General features: G+C 50.0%; 1 protein-coding gene across 2 annotated transcripts in view; it reads right to left on the bottom strand.

Moving 5' to 3' along the window:
• The window catches only part of AVIL (advillin), a 134,626-nt gene that overhangs the window by 98,588 nt on the left and 21,947 nt on the right, over positions 1-14,091 (bottom strand). The window contains exon 1 of one of the 2 annotated variants that reach the window (XM_073576757.1): positions 2,311-2,432. The exons of the other annotated variant lie outside the window; for it this stretch is intronic. The gene's annotated coding sequence lies outside the window, so the exon portion shown is untranslated. Of the gene's footprint in view, positions 1-2,310; positions 2,433-14,091 lie in introns of those variants that run through there. 2 annotated transcript variants of the gene reach the window in all.

Below are 14,091 nucleotides of genomic sequence, written 5' to 3'. Positions count from 1 at the left end.
AAGCATTTTTCAGCCCGGCCCCAACTTGCAGCGGTGTGATGAGGTCAGCACTCTTCTCACCTGATCATCACACTGCTGCTGTCACCAGCACTACAGAGGCAGTGGAGATGGCAGGCACAAGTAAGCGCTCCATGGAGGAGCTGAGAATTAAATGTGCTTTTCTAGATGAGGTGGTGGGGGAGGGAAGGCTTGGGATTACTGGGAGGGCACAATATGGGGCAACGGAGGACATTATGGGGCCATTAGGGGGAATTTTGAGAGGGGGCATAATATAGCAAGGGGCAGTAGGGTGGGGGGACTTTATGCAGAGAGGCATTGTGGGGGGAGATATTGAAAGGGGTACTTTGGGGTGATATTTTGGATACTGGCAGTTTGAGGGGTATATTATGGAGACAGTCAATGCAGGGGGGACTTTATGAGAGGTGCAGTGCAGAGGGGGGACATTATGGAGAGGGGCAGAGGGGGGACATTATTGAGAGGGGCAGTGCAGAGGGGGGACATTATTGAGAGGGGCAGTGCAGAGGGGGGACATTATTGAGAGGGGCAGTACAGAAGGGGGACATTATGGAGAGGGGCAGTCTAGGCTGGACATTATGGCGAGGGGAAGTCTAGGGGTTACATTATAGAAAGGGGCAGTGGTGGTCTTGTATTTATGTAAGTGCCCCTTTAAAAATGTTTATGGATTTGGGATTGATTCAGTATGACAATATGGCTCTTGGACCAAAAAATGTTGCCCACGTCTGTCATATTGTGTTCCAGACAAACCACCCTGTAGAGTTTATTATATATTAATAAAAAAAAATCCCAAAAGCACATATAATCACAGGGTAAGGGACTAGAATCTAGTGTCCCCCCCATAAGATAAAGCGATGAAGTACTCCGAATTACGCACACATAGCAAAGAGAAAACTGGATTAACCATAAACTACCAGTGAAAATAAAACAAGAATATTTATTATAAACAATGCATTAAAAATAATCAAACAGTGTAACAAAGTGTCAAAATAAGGAAGATTAACAGACAGAGGTCCACCAGACTATTTCAAAATATCAAGCAGTATAACATATATACTAAACCTACACACCCAGTTACCATATATAATAAAGACCCAATGGACATAGGATGTATATAGAAGTGATCTGATAGCTGCTACTGCGCATGCGCCGGCGGCGCCATCTTGCTAGAGCAAAAAAAAATCCTCCAAGATCGCACCGCCCGCACCTGTGCAGTAGCAGCAAAACTGAAAAGCAATCTGCATTATGAAAACCTAAGCAGAGCACCACATGAAGCCGCACCCCACAGGCCACCCCAGAGCACGAGCATATCATTAATTCAAAACTGAAAAAAAAGATTAAACAATCATAAGACGGATTTCATCAACCAAGGTATCATTATAATCAGTATAACGGCGCGACCGGACACTGTCTGTAGTTTACTGTGCACAATCCTGCTGACAGGCTCCCTTTAAAGGAAGTATGCATGTCAGAGAGGGTCCAGATTTGAAGTATTAATATTGGAGAGTATACTAGAATACCAGTGCCATAGAGACCTAGAATTAAGAATCAATCTTTGAAAACCACGAGTTTTATCTTCCAGTACACACCAATAAATACTGCCATTAAAACTTCCAGCAGCTCTTTCTAAATCACTTTTACGAGAAACATCAACCCACAAACTATGGAAAGCTTTTATACAATCCACTCATATTTTTGTGCCTAAGTACAAATGAAAACCAGAGCTCTATGTCTGCCAAGTAGCTGGAAATCGGTGGCTTTAGGATATCAACCATTTACACAAACCTGTAGAGTACAGATGTTATACTGAGCAATTGTCACCACCATGACTACATTACTATATGGAGGGTGGCCACTCAGATAAACATATAGACATCAAAACAAAACCAAATTAAAGATTGAGAATGGGGTCTCAGTAACTCGTGAAACAAAAACAAATAATCCCTACAAGATAACTTTTAATAATACATTAATAACTTGAGAGACTCAAAAACAAATACAACGAATTTTAAAAGTTTACATAGACCAAATAGGAGTGCAGTCAATATTTTATATATATATATATATATATATATATATACACATACACACACACACACACACATATATACACACATATACATATATTGTAGGGATTCGCTCTGGTAGGTAATGGCAGGGCTGCAGTAACGAGGCAACACAAAGGCTTAAAGTCCAATTTCATTGGTTTAATTTCACGTTGCAAACAGCCGGTTAACAGAAAGTAAGGAAAAACAAATATACTCCAGCATGGAGAACCACTGGTCCCAGACTCACCCCTTGCACAGGACGGGCTTAACTAAGTGGCTGCCAGGTCCCGCGGCATCCACCAGGTGCCATTCCCAGGGTTGTTGAGAGTCTCTGCATCATGGGGATCCTGTATACAAGTTCAGGCTAAGTCCAGCCAAGTTCCTGTAACTTCCAGACACACACTCACCATGTGCCAAATAAATACCAACCTCAATTACATAGCCCATAACCCCTCCCACCGGTGAGGTAGACATCACATGGGCTGATCACGTGACCATGACATCATCGCAGGTGCTGTCTTTAGGGAAAAACCCGGCCAAGCATTAATCTGCTGGGAGAAATGTATCTCCCATCCAGTAGAATATATATATATATATATCCAACAATGTAGACCAGCTCACTCTTGTGAACGACCTGGAACCTCAGCTAACCTGGTTAACTCCGTTGTGCCCGGATCAGGATGTAGGCGTCCATCCATACAAATGTGAACAACGGCAAAGCAAGGTCCAGCAATAACGTGAGCAATCCAGGATGCTGTTAAAAAATTTTTCTTTTTATTCATAAATCCATTAAAATATAATGGTCCAAGCAGTTCAAAACAGCAAGAAAGGGGAAATCTAAACTGCCCCGGAGCAGACCCCAAAGGAATAGATAGCCCCCAAACATATATTGTCAGTGAGACAAGATGAAAACACAAATGCAGGCAGAAAAATAGACTGAGCAAATGATAGGGCCCACACTGACTAGACAGGACAGGAAAGGAAAGACACTGTCTGCAATCACGCAAAAAACCCTGCAAAAAGTCCAACACGTCTGAAGCACAAAAAACACTGAAGTCATACGACTTCGCCCCCACTATATCAGCACTCTGGTATATTCTGAAAGCAAAACAAAAAGAGACCAATATAACAGGGGACAAAACAAACTGGCACATGCAGTAACATATGGGCGGTCATTCAGCACAGCCCCAGCCAGAGCTGGTTGACCCGCACAAAGCAGAGATAGACAAAACCAGATCAAATGCAAACAGAATAGCAAATGAACCACTTAGCTGAACCATGCAGGGAAAGAGCAGGAGACATCAGACCTCAGAAAGCACAGGATGAAAATCACCAGCAGGGATAGAGGGCGTTAGCTGTCTTAAATCCCAATCAGAAACCCCAGATCTACAATCGTCTTCGTCATTATCAGGTGGCAAGCCTCTGTCAATCAGATCAGCTCCACTACCTCCAGTAACCACCAGAGGGAGCCCAGAAAGAAAACTCGCAACCCCTCTGTCAATCTGACCAGCTCCACTACCTTCAGTAATCACCAGAGGGAAGCCAGAGAGAGAATTCACAACAGAATATGCAGGGTATAGAACCGTAGAGAGCGTGTACACGGGAGTGCGCTAGATATTGAGCCGTGCGAGGTGGGTGTACGAGAGAATGGGTGGCGTGTATGGGCGAGCATGCCCAAGAGTGGGTAAAGCAGGCTGCGTGCAAGGAAGCACACAAAAGTAACGGACAGACAGAGCACAGAGTACAGTGTAGGTACGGAGCATGTGCTAGCAGGCACGGCAGAGCAAAGCACAGAGACAGGGGAAAAGGAAGAGGACCCGAGTATAGCGCGCAGCCAAGCAAGGACAGAAGCGACCAAGCCAGGAAGCACAGAAATAATCAGGCACCTCCCACAGGGGGAGGTAGCCTGATATAGCACATGATCACTTGAACTTCTGGGTCAGATCCCCCAGGTCATAGAGAGAACGAGACCAGAGGCAGAACAGAGAAGAGCGCGCGAGCGTGCAGGAGCACAGCGCCACCATGGGACTAAGTGCGAGAGGTTCGCGTGCGCACCCGACGAGACCCCCAGAGTGGGCGCGGCCCTGGAAGAGGTGACTTTGGACCCGAGGCCCCTCCCCCAGGTGAGAGCGGCGTGACTCAATATTATCTAGATAAAGGACCAGGTAGATAAAGGACCTTTTGTTCTCTATACAATACTCTCCCTGGCCGCAGGGGTCGTCACCCCAATGTTGGCGATATGGCGTCCCTGCACCACGTCAATCTGCCTGAGTGCCCTACCACATACTCCTTCTATAGTTAACTACAGCACAAAACATATGGGGAAAAATATGTATTAGACCTACCGGTAATGATGTTTCCAGGAGTCCATCCTGACAGCACCATGGAGGACGTCCTCCTCCTCCTTACAGGGACAGGAAAGCACACGAGAGGTTAAAAGGCCATGTCCCACCCCCTTTCCCTCAGTGATTTGACAAGTACCACAAGGTGGATGATGCTAGTAACAGTTTAATGAAACAATCATATTACAGCATATGACATAACATAATACAACATAGTATAACATAATAGGGAGGGAACTACCCGTGCTGTCAGGATGGACTCCTGGAAACATCATTACCGGTAGGTCTAATACCTATTTTCCAGGACGTCCACCTGACAGCACCATGGAGAGTACCAAAGCACCTCCTCCGGGTGGGATTACTGCCTGGAGAACTTTTCTCCCAAATGCGGTTTGTTGGCCAGCTAACACATCTAGTTTGTAGTGTTTGCAGAATGTATTAAGACTAGCCCAGGTTGCCGCTCGACAAATTTGATCAACTGACGCCCCCGCCCGCTCGGCCCATGAGGCCGATACCGCCCTCGTAGAGTGGGCTTTTAAGGAATCAGGCGGGCTGGCGCCTTCAGCCTGGTAGGCATCCGAGATTACTGAGGTAATCCAACGCGCGATGGACGCTTTAGAGGCCTTCTTCCCTTTATTCCTACCTCCAAAGAGAACGAACAGGTTCGGGTCGACACGCCAACTATTGGTGGCCTCTAGGTATTCTATAACTGCGCGCCTCACGTCTAGCGAGTGGAGCCGCCGCTCCTTCTCATTTCGGGGATTATCGCAGAAAGAGGGTAACACTACCTCCTGGTTCAGATTTCTTGTAGAGGCTACCTTCGGGGTAAATGCCGGGTCTAACCTTAGGATTATACTGTCCTCTCTTATCTGGAGGTATGGATCCTTAGTGGATAGGGCCTGGATCTCCCCTATTCTTTTGGCCGTGGTAATGGCTACTAGAAAGGCCGTTTTACGAGTGAGAGCAGGGATGGCCATCTTCTCACTAAGGGCGAAAGTGTCCGAGCAGAGGAACCGAAGCACCAGGCCCAGGTCCCATGGCGGGGTGAGCTGCCTAATCGTGGGGCGCAGGCGCTGTGTGGCTTTTATAAACCTTATCACCCAGGGATGTGCAGCTAACTGATAATCGAAGAAGGCGCTCAAAGCTGAAACCTGGACTTTTAGAGTGCTGGGCTTGAGGCCTTTATTAAAACCTGCCTGCAGGAACCCTAGTATGTTAGGGAGATCAGGGGTGCCTGCCACGAGCTCGGACCTACCACCCTCCAGACAGAATCTTTTCCATATCTTCCGATAAATTGCCGACGTCACCGGCTTCCTGCTGGCCTGTAGGGTGGATATGACCTGCTCCGACAATCCTTTTGCCTTCAGGATGTCCCTCTCAGGATCCAAGCCGATAAATGGAGTCTTGCTGGGTCCGGGTGGTGGATCGGGCCCTGGTGGATGATGTTCTCCCACAGGGGCAGTTCGACTGGATCTTCTACTGCCATGGCTCCCAGAAGGGAAAACCAGCTTCTCCTCGGCCAGTATGGCACTATCAATATCACTCTTGCGTGGTCCTCGCGTATCTTCCTGAGCACTGCCGGTATGAGGGCCAGTGGTGGGAACGCATAAGAGAGGGATTCTCCCCAAGTCTGACTCAGGGCGTCTACGCCTTCTGGATGGTCCATCAGATTTAGGGAGTAGAATCTGGGAACCTTCGAGTTCTTCCGGCTTGCGAAGAGATCTATACTGGGGGTCCCCCAGCGCTGACAAAGCTGGTCGAAGATTTCTACGTTCAATTCCCACTCTGTCGGGTGGATCTGTTGTCTGCTCAGGTAGTCTGCCACTTCGTTTTGGGAACCCTCTAGATGTACCGCGGTCACGGATCGAACTGTTCGTTCTGCCCACGTGAATATCTTTTCCGCCAGTGCCTGTAGTGGTTGATGTCTGGTTCCTCCCTGGTGTTTCAGGAATGCCACTTTCGTTGTATTGTCGGATAAAATGCGGACATGATGACTCTTTAGTACCGACCGGTTTCTCCGCAACGCTTCCCAGACCGCGAAGAGTTCCTTGAAATTGGAGGATCTGGCCTTGATGCTTGCTGGCCCCTTCCCCTGGAAGATCTTCCCTTCTATGTGGGCTCCCCATCCCCACGCACTTGCGTCTGTGGTGACTACCACGTATGGAGAGGTTGTCCAATGCACGCCCACCTGAAGGTTCCTGGACTGTAACCACCAGCGAAGGGACTCCTTTACTCGTCCTGAGAGCCTTAGGGGTTTGTCTAGCGACGCCTGACTCCTGTCCCACCTCGCGAGAATTTCTCTTTGTAACAACCGCGAGTGGAATTGGGCCCAACGGACGCACTGGATGCAGGCCGTCATGAGGCCCAGGACCTCCATTGCTTCCCTTATGGAGTATTGACGCTTCAACAGGCCTCTGGTTCTGGCCTGAATGGACTTCTGCTTCTGTTTGGGTAGCCAGGATATTCTGTCGGCAGAGTCTAGGAGGACTCCCAGGAATACCCTTCTGGTGTCTGGTGTGAGGTCCGACTTCTCCCAGTTGATCACCCAGCCCAGGAACTCCATCACAGTAGTTGTTCGGATCCTGTCTCGGATGAGCGCTTCTTTGGATCTTGCCACCAGTAAGAAGTCGTCCAGGTACGGAACAATCACAATACCCTGATCTCTCAGGTAGGCCACCACCTCTACCACCAGTTTCGTAAAGATCCTGGGAGCTGAGGCCAACCCGAATGGAAAACCCTGGAACTGGAAATGGCAGGTCCGGGCTGGTGAGCTGATCGCGAACCTTAGTAGGCCTTGGGATGAGGGATGGATAGGAACCTGATAGTATGCCTTTTTTAGGTCTAGGGTGCACATAACTGCGTCCCTGTCTATTAGAGGAATTGCGGATCGGATTGATTCCATCCGGAACCTCCTGTAACTGACCCAAGTATTTAGTGGCTTCAGGTTTATGATGGTGCGGGCCTCGCCGGATTTCTTTGTGATTGCAAACAGGGAAGAGTAGTGCCCTCTCCCTCTTTCTGACGGTGAAACTGGTATTATGACCCCTGAGTCTAACATGTCCTGAAGATCCGACCACATTGCGGAGTCCTCCCGGACGACAGTGGGGGCAATATATCTGTCGGGGGGAGGAGAATAGAGCTCTTTCCTGTAACCTTCCCTGATGGTTCTGAGGACCCACTGATTGTTGGTGACTCGTGACCAGTTTGCTGCAAAGTGGCGAAGTCTCCCCCCAATGCCTATGGCGTCATTGTCTCCTCGATCTAGATGTCGATGCAAATGGGGGACCTCTGTTCCTCCCACTTTGGCTGAAGGAGCCTTTGTAGGAGCTTCTATTAGACCTCGCCCGACCCCTAAACTCTGACTGTCCTCTGAAGAAGGAGCCTCTCCGAAAGGACTGGGGCCGCCTGGGCTTTTCTTCCGGGAATCCCTTATTCTTATCGGACACCAGCTCAAGGATATTATCAAGGGCTGGACCAAACACCCTCAGGCCCGAGAAAGGGATGGCACATAACCCTTCTAAAGCAAAGCTATTCCCGACCAGGATCTAAGCCAGACTGCTCTCCGGGCCGCATTAGAGAGGGAGCTGTTTCTGGCCGCAAACCTTACTGATTCCGCCGACGTATCCGACAGGAACGCCGTGGCTGATTTCAAGAGAGGAAGAGATGCTAGTATCTCTGACCTCGGGGTCTTGTTGGTTAGGTGTTCCTCCAACTGCCCCAACCACAGGAACATAGACCTGGCCACCGAGGTGGCTGCTATGTTGGCTCTAATCAGGGCCGCCGACGTCTCCCATGCTCTTTTTAACAAGACGTCCGCCTTTCTATCCATCGGGTCTCGAAGACCCGATGAGTCCTCGGATGGGATAGCCGTCTTCTTAGTAACCTTGGCGACTGGGACGTCGATTTTAGGGACTTCTTCCCACGCCCGAGTTTCCTCGGGATCGAAGGGCAGTCTATTTTTAAAGTCTCGGGAGAGTGTCAACCGACGCTCTGCTTCCTTCCACTCCTCCAGGATCATTGCTTTGATGTGCTCGCTTACAGGGAACACCACCTGTTTGCGGGACACCAGTCCTCCAAACATTAAGTCCTGTCTGGACTGTGGCTTAGGGACTTCTTCCATCTGCATGGTATTTCTGACCGTGTGTACCAGCTTGTCCGTATCCTCCAGTCTGAATAGGTACTTTCTGCTCTGATCCTGACTATCCCCCAGGATCTCGCCTTCTTCCTCCTGGTCCGAGTCCCGGAAATCGGATTCCTCACTAGGGCTCGCTTCTGATACTGGGTCTGGTTCCCACCTTGGACGCTTGCGACTTGGCCCAGGGCTGGGGGATCGACGCTGGGTTGTAGAGGCCTGAATCTCTTCCCTTATCAGCGACCTCATTTTGGAAAGGAGAGATGGCTGTTCATCGCCTATGACCCTGGAGGTACAGGGACCGCATAGGGTCTTGCTATAGGTGTCTGGCAGCTTTACTCTGCACACCGGACATCTGACTGATTTGGAGGTGGCTTTTGCCGGGTCCTTCCCCGAGGGGGGACTCTGCCGGGGTTCCCTTTTCCTAATAACATAAGGGGCACCTATTCAGATCTGGGCTGTGGGGATGGGTGGGGAGGGTGGTCTGCGCTATGCGCACTTACCCCTCCACCAGCTGCAGCGTTGCCTTCCATCCTGCTCCTGGCGACCAATGCAGTCACACAGCCTGGAACGACCTGTGACGACTCTGGAGAGCGCTGTGGTCCAGGAGCGCGCGCGCCCTGGATTTGAAACCAGCGTCTGACGTCACCGGATGTGACGCTGGTAAGCCGCGCCTCCACTTCCTGCCGGGCTTCTGCGCGCGACCGCGCTCAGTTCCCCGGTCCCGCCGCCTGCAGGGAGCCATCTCCCTGCCTGCTATGGCGTTCCGGCCTCCAGTGCTGACCAGCCGTCGGCGCCGTCCTGCGGGTACTCGGCCCGCCGCGGGGCCCGGCCCGCCTGGCCTGCAGCCCCAATTGCGCCCACTTCTGTCGGTGCCCGCTCGGCCAGCCGCCTGCGGGGAGCCGACCCGTCCTGGAGCCGAGAGCCCCCCCACCGGGAGGAATGGCTCCCTCCAGGAGCGTCGTCCTGCTCCTGGCCTTTGGAGCCGAGGGACTCCCCACCGGGGAGTTTCGGCCCCGGGACCTCTTGACAGGGGAAGGATTGGACTGGCCGCACGATCCCCTGAGCCCCTCCGGTAAGCTCTCGCGTGTCCCTCCGTGCAGGGACTGGAAAACACTGAGGGAAAGGGGGTGGGACATGGCCTTTTAACCTCTCGTGTGCTTTCCTGTCCCTGTAAGGAGGAGGAGGACATCCTCCATGGTGCTGTCAGGTGGACGTCCTGGAAAAATGGGTAAAGAGACACATATATGTATGTCAGATATATTTGATATACACAATTTTCACTTGAACTACATGAAGAGGGCCCTGAAAGTTTAATCCAGGGAGTATCAATTAGCATAAACCTCACGGAATGAATAAATATTAATAAGTGGGAAAAGAAGACTAAAATTACCCTATCAATCCCTACTAGTCTGTTAGGCGTCAGGTTCCTGCAGCTGCACAGCAGGAATCCAGCGGTCTCCCATTCCTTTCCATCTGCTCAGAGACCTGCAAAGCAATCTTGGCGATCTAGGCACCCTGCTCAGACCAGCTCTCTGGATCTGGATGTTGCTGCCACCTCTGGACCAGCAATGGTAGCGCAACCTGCTTTGCAGGAAACCACTCCAGAGGCTAAGTCCTCTCGCCGCGCTACTGGGCATGCCCACGAGATGATCTCCCAGTGGAGATCGGGAGTCACGTGCTCAGGTCCTTCTCTTGATCCGATTGGCCCATCTCAGTGGTCTGGAAGGTCCCGGAAGCGCATGGCTATAAAAGGCCCGCATGGCCACTCGGCCATGCGCTAGTATAGACTATACTTGCTATGTGTGAATGGTGATGGATTTATGATTCTGGTGACTGACTTACTAAGATTCCCCTCCCTCTGATATTACGTTTGTGGATAGGGAACTAGAGAGATAGTCAGCGCCAGTCAGTGGCAAGCTATAGGTCACAGTGCATACCGCACCTCTACACTAGCGTCCGATGGTGTCACGCCTCACGACACTATCGTATAGCAGCAGTAGTTACCGTCGTGTTGCAGTTAGCAGCACTTACCGGCGTCCGCGGTTGCGACGCCGCACGCACGGTAGGTCTAGACGGACACCGACCTCATTCTTGGGCCGTGCCCTGTGACCATATACCATGCGTGCAATCCAGCTGAGAGCTGTGAAGCTAACAGGCTCGGCGTTTGTTTCATTTTCCCTACAGCGCCTCTGTGTGTTAACAGAGTCCGCTCAGCGCACATCGGGTGGCAATTAACCCGTGCGCGTTGTACCGCAATAGAGCGCGTCTGCCATTGTCTAGCAGCGGTTTTTACACCTACTGCACGGTGGACCCCGGGCGGCGAACGCACTTTCTATTATTTATATTTAGTGCATTCCGCCATCCCTAACACTAGTCACCCTTCCTATTTGCAGAGATTGGTACCCTATTGTTCAACAGAATGGCGTACCTGCTCAGCGTTGATGCCCCCGAGGTGCTCCACCCTACTATTGCACAAAAAGAGAAAGAGGAACACAATTATATAGCATGCGTGTGTAAATTAACTATTCAGCAAATTGATATACAATATATATTGCACAGGCTCCTAAATCAATATAGGGAGCACACACCGCTATTGTGATACAAAATGCTTTTCCAGTGCTCTGTGTGCCACACAGCCAGAGTCAACACTTCCAACAATAGAAATAGTATAAGCTGTCCTGTCCCCCCCTACACAAAACTGAACAACCAATCCCAGCAGTTGTAGTTGTGGGGGCAGCTAGACCCTCCCATAACGATGAATCCCTGTCACTCTGCTCCTATGCAGGTAGATGCAAGCTCCACTAGATGGCAATAGAGTGGAGGACTGCACACAGCAAGAGCTGACCTGCAGTGCAGTAGTGAGGCTGCCACCAGGTGGCAGAAGAATAGTCAAACAAGCCGAGTCGATATTAGTTTGTAGCGCAGTACCAAAGGAATAAACAAACAGAGTCAGAAGCAAGCCAAATGGGTCAGTACTGGTCAGGAGCAGATATGCCAAAGACAAGAGACAAACAGCAGGTCAGGGTCCAACCCGAGTCAGATACTAGGGAGTCCTAAACATGAAAGGGAAACACTGAGTCGGGACGGGGAATGGGGGACAAACAGACATGGGCAAAGTCAGCAACAGCATGAGGACAAATCAGGGTAATACCAGAGTCAGATACTCACACCATAGGCAGAAAATATAACTGACATTGCCTGCAGGATGCAGCAGGAAGAAATAGCATACCTGAATCCAAAATGAGGCCAGGCAAAGTTAACCCTTGACATGATCAGCCCCGGAAAATGGCAGACAGGATTCAAAACCCGGACTGAATCATGACACTTTCGATGCCCTGCTGTCAGATACTGCAGACACGGTGGACAGAGGTTCCTATGAAGTTTATGTCATAGGTCGTGAACCCCTTCCTGCCCATGATGTAAACTAATGTCAAAGGTTGTGAATGGGTTAAAGAGTAAATGTCATTTTAATTTGTTTTTAATAATCAATATTACACACTAAAAATAAGCAACTTTGTAATATAACTTATGAGATAAATCTGCTTCTTTCTCTTTCTAGTCTCATGATTCTTTTTCAAAATTCTCAATTAATGGGTTCCAAGGAGTAACGTTCCTCCTCGCGGAGAGCAACACGTCAAGCCTGACATGACGAGGTGAGGAGACTTTTAAGTCACAATGCTCCTCTGGGAAATATGCAAATTGTCTATTCAGAGAGGAAGAAGACTAGAACTCTAGTGCCACCTATAGGAAGTAGCAATCCTAAAAGTCAATATCGACTCTCTAATGAGCCTTGTCTCATGACTTAGGATAAAAGCCAAAACAAAGCAAAGTGTAAGATCTGGTTTGCCTAGGTGAGAGGTGTCTGACTGGGACCCAAGGGGTAATGTTCCTCCTTGCAGAGAGTGACACGTCAAGCCTGACATGCATAGGTGAGGAGACTTTTAAGCCTCAATGCTCTCCGGGAAATATCAGTTAATGGGTAAATTCTGTATTCAGTGAAGACGGACTGTTACATTACTGAAATTGGAGATGGCAGCTGGTGCTGATAAGAGTTAATGTATTGTGAGGCAGTGACCCCTGTTACAGCTAGGGGGCGCTGTATGTGCTCTTCAGGTTATGCATGCAGGCGTTTCCTTGATTGTGATGGTGAAACAGTGACCGGCATGATTGTAAATGGCCAATATGTCGCAGAGGTCCTCTGCGCTGTAAGCCCAAAAATGATGTTGTTGTGCTGGGACTTGTAGTTCCATGAGTTTATTTACATATAAAGGGGACTTATAGGGCTAGTCAGAGAGCTGGGCAGGATAGGCTAGCCACACATATACCGACCACATATGGGGGTGGTTTCAGATATACAATGTGACTGAGGTCTGGCCACATGGTGGAGTGTGTGAACCTGAGTGGTCAGAATGCTAGGTCCTGGAAGACCTGTGTGTTGGAAGTTGCTAACTTCCTGAAGAGCACATGGTGAGGCCTTGGACCTTGGTATTGGACGGTCCGGGGGGGGGGACGTCCTGAACAGCACCCGGAGAGGCCATGTGTGAGCAGAGTCTGTGACGGCCCTGCGTTTGGGAGCTACCAACCTTCTGAGGGTCTGGACTGCCCTGGTCACAAGGACCCAGTAAGGCAGCTTCCCTGGGAGAGAGGACTGACAAGGAGTCAGTTGGTGGAGCAGGAGCTCCCTTAAGGTACCTCCACAGACTGTTTATTAGGGTTGCGGATCACACTATATATAAAATTAAGGAAGTGCGATCGCAACCCGGGGTCCACCATGCAGAGATGGAAAACTGCTGCTCAGTAATGGCGGAGCACTAACTGAACACCGGCGGGTTAACCACTGACCCGGTGTGTGCAGGAGCAAATGCTGTTACCTCACAGAGCCGTTGGAACAAATTCCGGAACCTGTTAATGTTCACAGAGCTTGGCAATGTGAGCACTAGTGTATAGTCACAGGACTCTGGCTCTGAGACACTGGCTTAGAGTCCCTCTAGACACACTAGTGCTCGACACCGCTACTGCAGTGCCAGGAAGGGATGAGCAAATAGATTAAGCGCACAACGTGTGCACAGCACCGCTCTGGCGGACACCACTAACCATCCTAACTAGGGCTTGGAAAGTGCACAGATAGCGCACGGTGCCGCACTGGCAGTTGATGCTGCTAGACGCAGTATAGTAGTGCCTTGTGCTGGATGGCACAATCTGGCTCTAAGTGTGGTGCTGAAGACTGGGTGCTCCGTGGCACATGACCAAGCCACTAGTAGGCACTGACTGTAGCTCCAATACCCTATACACATGCACAACCAGAGGGAGGGAGTCTTAATGAGTCAGTCAACTGAACGCATACATCCATCTTCACACACACAACTACAAATAACAGTCTATACTAGTGCATAGCTGAGCGGACATGCAATTATTTTATACTGGCCACCTTTCGGGACTTTCCCCATGGTCCAATCAGAACAAGCACGGGACCTGAGCATGTAAGCCCTGAGCTCCAATGGGAGGTTGAGCCACGGGCATGCTCAGTGGAGCGAAAAATTTACTTGCAGCT

This window comes from Dendrobates tinctorius, unplaced genomic scaffold, assembly GCF_039654945.1.
Source record: "Dendrobates tinctorius isolate UK_male_01 unplaced genomic scaffold, ASM3965494v1 ptg000051l, whole genome shotgun sequence".
In the NCBI taxonomy this organism is placed as follows: domain Eukaryota; kingdom Metazoa; phylum Chordata; class Amphibia; order Anura; family Dendrobatidae; genus Dendrobates; species Dendrobates tinctorius.
Note: the sequence above shows the minus strand (reverse complement) of the source record. Positions and strands in the feature narration are given on the sequence as shown.